The following is a 4,575-nucleotide window of genomic DNA, read 5'->3' as shown; positions in this document are numbered from 1 at the left end:
GCCGTGAGCTCTGCTGTAGGTCGCAGATGCAGCCTGGATCCTGTGTTGCTGTGGCTGTGGCCTAGGTCAGCAGGTGTAGCTCTGATTCTATCCTTAGCCTGGAAATTTCCATGTGCTGCAAGTGTGGCTCTAAAAAAAAAAAAAAAAAAAAAAAAAAAACTAAAAGAGAGAGAGAGAGAAATTCCTTAAAGATAAGAACCAGGTTTCCTGCATTCTTTCGTCAATGGAGGCTCCTCCACGGCATCGAATCCTTTCTCAAGCATCTATGGTGTCGAGGGTCCCAAGAAATAACAGGTAACATGTTTCTTCATTCCAGACCAGGACAGGGGTATGAGGCCAGTGGTCAGAGTCTGCTGTAGAAGTGATCACGTGTCTCCCTGGATGGTTAACCAGCTTCAACACAGCCCTTTGTTGCTGCCAACGGGGGCACTTCTGATGCTATTCCCCACTGTGCTACGGCACCTGACATCCTCTGCTAGGAGAAGGGAGGACAAGCACAAAAATCGGCTTTTTAGTCCTTGTGCTTTGTCCTGTTTGATACCAAAGGATGGGCAGGAGCAGTTTGACCTGAAGTGGATGTTAGAACTGGGGGAGGCTCCTGCATTGATTTAGTACCACATGCTCTCCCTGGTCTGATTCCTGGCGGGTCTTGCCCAGGTGCACATAACCACTTGGGTGGGTGGCCACCCCTCATGATTTAAGTTTACAGACGGGTAGAAATATGTGAATCTTGTTGCTGCAGGAAATCAAGTTATTCTCCTAGTTCTAAAATAAAATCTGGCGGATGTTTGTTAGAGACGCATACTTCACTCTCCAAAGGAAGGAAGAAAGATTAAATGTTATTTACATACCTGTAACTGGGATAGGCAGACATTTGGGCTTTGCGATAAGCAATGGTCTGGAGAATTTTGAGGGAGAGAGACAATCAAGGAAATTGCAACTCTTTAGGCTCAAACAGAAGCATCAATTAGAGAAGAAAGCTGAAACGGAGAGAATGTATTATCTAATTCAAGGCTGATGGGCTTCCTAAGTGTTTCAGGCTAGAGCAACTCATATTTAGAGAGTGCTCTGAGCTCTCTAAATAATACTTCAGATATACTAGGCATGATTAAATATGCAGTCATGTAAGGATGTTAAACTTTGTCCTCTTTCAAAACGCTCTGTATTAGGGTTTAAAAATACAAGTGATGGCACGGGGGATCCCAGACAAAAGAACTGAATTCTTTTTCTCTACAATGGCCTAAAAAACACTGCTGCATCTGAAACGAAATCCTGTGCAAGTGTAACACTTTGATCAGCTAATAAGCTGCATGCTGGAATATTTGAACCTAAAATCCAGTATGAGACGTGTGAAGCCTCCCGTTCACTTCCTATTGTAGATATTTCCCCCTCTGCTTCCAAATCAGGAAAAGGAAACCCAATCCTGAGGATTCCATTCTGGCATATTTATGCCCCAGGCAGACTGAGAGTGTAAAATAGACTTTTCACAAATGAAGAGACATCATGCTTTTCAGCCCAGGACAAGAAACTTCAGCTGTTGCCAAGGCAACAGCAGGATTGGGCTCTTAGGCTGGCTGCCCGAGGAGTGTCTCAGAGCCCCACCCTCCTTGTGCTGTCATTCACTGTCTGATCAAGTGCAAAGGCCTTGGGAGTGAACTCACAGTGAGAACCGGGTCTATAAGCTCTCCAGAAACGAGATCATCTCTGAATAATCAAAAAAGCAGGTGGGGCTTCTCAGGAGCAAAGTATACACATGATACCTTTTAAAAATAATTGAATGATCTTAGAGTGTTGGATGCAGGTCATTATACATTTGTCAAAACCCATAAAATGTGCAATACCCATAAAAAGTGAAAGGTTTTGTAAACTATGGACTTTGAGTGATTATGATACAACTGTGTAGCTTTATCAGTGGCAGCAAGTGCACCACTCTGATGGGGAAGTTGATAGTGGGGGAGCCTGGGTGGGTGTGGGGGCAGGAGCTATATGGGAAACCTCTGTCCTTTCTGTTCAGTTTTGCTGTGACCCTAAAACTGCTCTAAATAGTAAAGTTTATTATGCATACAAACAAATATAAACAGAGCCTCTTGGAGGGTGGAGTAAGTCCAAAGGGCTTAAAGCAAGGCTGTTTGGGAGAGTTGCTTTTGTTTGCAGCACAATCAGCAAAGAAACACAGTAGGGGAGTTCCTGTCGTGGCTCAGTGGTTAAAGAATCCAACTAGGAACCATGAGGTTGCGGGTTCGATCCCTGGCCTTGCTCAGTGGGTTAAGGATCCGGCGTTGCCGTGAGCTGTGGTGTAGATGGCAGACTCGGCTTGGATCCCACATTGCTGTGGCTCTGGTGTAGGCCGGCAGCTGCACCTCCGATTCAACCCCTAGCCTGGGAACCTCCATGTGCCGTGGGAGCAGCCCTAGAAAAGGCAAAAAACAAAAAACAAAAAACAAAAAAAACCAAACACAGTAGGCATGAAAGACCCAGAGAAAACTCTGCTGCCCAGAACATCACACTGCTGTCTGGGTGAGAAAATAGTTTGGTTCACTTAGACTGGGAAATGAGCAACACTGGGACTGGCTGTGTTTCTTGTTTGTCTTCCAGGATGAAATGTGGAAACATGCTGAGATTTGTAAAGGTTACGAAGGAGAGAATATGGCCTTAGGAAAGGTGATGTTTTATATAATGGTCTAATTAATGCCGCTATCTGTCCATCCTGGCCCCCTGCCGGGAGCCAGGAAACCTCACTCCCCTGAGCCTATCCAGGGCCCCAGATGCCAGGGACTGTTGTGTAACCACTGGAGGAGCATCTATAGCTACTGCTATTTATTTTGTGCCCCTCCCCTTCCCTTTCATAGTCTCTGGTAATAGTTTTTGTGGCAGCTATTACTGTTGCTCTTGCAAAGCAATGTGGGTATGTAGAGAGAATAACTGTCAAAGGGGGGACGAGGGGTCTTCCCCTCCCCTGGACAACACAGCAATCGTGGGAGACCTGGGGTTAAGGCCACACATGCTCACATCCTCTCCTTGCCACCCTGAGGTCCTTTTCCCCACTCAAGGAGACCAGTCCAATCTGGTGTCTCTGATCTTGACTTTGATAGGCCAAAACCATGACCATGAAGTAAGTACATGCTGATAACAGAGCAGAGCAATTAAGGTCCAGGGCTCTAGAGTTAGACGGCCAAGGTTAGAAGTTCAGTTCTACCACTTAGTAGCTGTGTGGCCTTGAGCAAATTACTCAACTTCTTGGTCCCTCAGGTTCTTTATCTGTAAAATGAGGATAATAATAGCACTTACCTCATGGTGAGTTGTTGGGAGAATTAAATGATGTAATCAGTGTAAAATGCTCAGAACAGCACCTGGCAGGCTGTAATCACTGAGGTTGGCTTTTTGTTCTACTATTGGCTTTCTGGCTCCCTCTTGTTTAGACCTAGACATGGCTATCTCACTGCTTGATATAATGCACTTGGGAATACAAAATTTAAGCCACAAGACAAGGAACAATGTATTCTGGTACAGTTGAGTAGTATTACATTTCAATTTCATAACACAACTGAAAAAACAAACTTGATAAAATGTTGATTTTTTTTTTTTAGATGCTTGCAGCAACAAAAATACAACCAACACAATGGATCTGAATCTCTTTAACACTAAGGCCAGCGTGATGAACTCTGTTCCATGTCATGATTACTATAAGAGGTCAGGAATTTTTAGGTGATAAAAATATGTCCTATAGTAGTTTGTCCAAAGACAGTGATAGTAATAAATCCTCTTGTAGAACTTGGGCTTAGTTCTCCTACTGTTTTGTTTTCAGTCTGTAAGGAGGCGGAGATGGTCCTCTACCAACTTCCTTGATACTCTCCGTGGATCAGGACAGTGCCTAGAGACAAGTTTATGAGTTGGCTCTGACCCAGTGGACTGGTTGTTGGGATAGGTAGCTCCCCCTTCTTCCTTTCCCCATGTGCTTTCCTTGCCAATCAAGGAAGAAAATTTGCCTCCTGGATCATTATCCATTGATTTGGGGGTGGAGGTGGAGTGGGGTGTCTCACATTTGAGTCACTTTCTATTCTTGCCCAAGAAGCTGTTGCTTTTATTGTAGTATTAGTGCAGATATATCTGCTAATGATGAGTTATACTTGCTTAAAAACAATTTTTATTATACAAATCATTCTGTAATAATAGTTTAAATGCTTCTGAAGTTACTAAGTGATGAGATAGAAATCAAATTCAACTTACAGCTAGGTACAAGATGATCTTCTGCCACGCTTCAAAGAAAGATGTTAAAATACATGTAGAATTATTCCTGTAACAGCAATGACCAAGAGAACTTTCTGTGATGATGGAAATTTCTATTATCTGTGCTGTCCAATATGATAGCTTCTAGCCACATGTGGGTATTGAGCACCTGAAAAGTGGGTAGTGTGTCTGAGGAACTCAATTTTTAATTTTATTTAATTCCAATAAATGTTTCTTTTAGCTGAGCCAGTGGCATACAAAAGTTCCTGGCCAGGGATCAAACCTGCATCGAAGCAATGAGCTGTAGCACTGTCAGTGCCAGATCTTTAACCATTAGGCAACCAGGGA

The 4,575-nt window shown here is 43.6% G+C and overlaps 1 long non-coding RNA gene across 1 annotated transcript; it reads left to right on the top strand.

Moving 5' to 3' along the window:
* The first annotated feature begins 205 nt into the window (after positions 1–205).
* On the top strand, positions 206–3,956 carry LOC125111801 (uncharacterized). Its single transcript, XR_007130942.1, has 3 exons — positions 206–294; positions 2,596–2,661; positions 3,588–3,956. It is a non-coding gene; the product is annotated as an uncharacterized LOC125111801 (long non-coding RNA).
* The last annotated feature ends 619 nt before the right edge of the window (positions 3,957–4,575 follow it).

The sequence above is a fragment of the Phacochoerus africanus genome, chromosome 1 (genome assembly GCF_016906955.1).
Source record: "Phacochoerus africanus isolate WHEZ1 chromosome 1, ROS_Pafr_v1, whole genome shotgun sequence".
Taxonomy (NCBI): Eukaryota; Metazoa; Chordata; class Mammalia; order Artiodactyla; family Suidae; genus Phacochoerus; species Phacochoerus africanus.
Note: the sequence above shows the minus strand (reverse complement) of the source record. Positions and strands in the feature narration are given on the sequence as shown.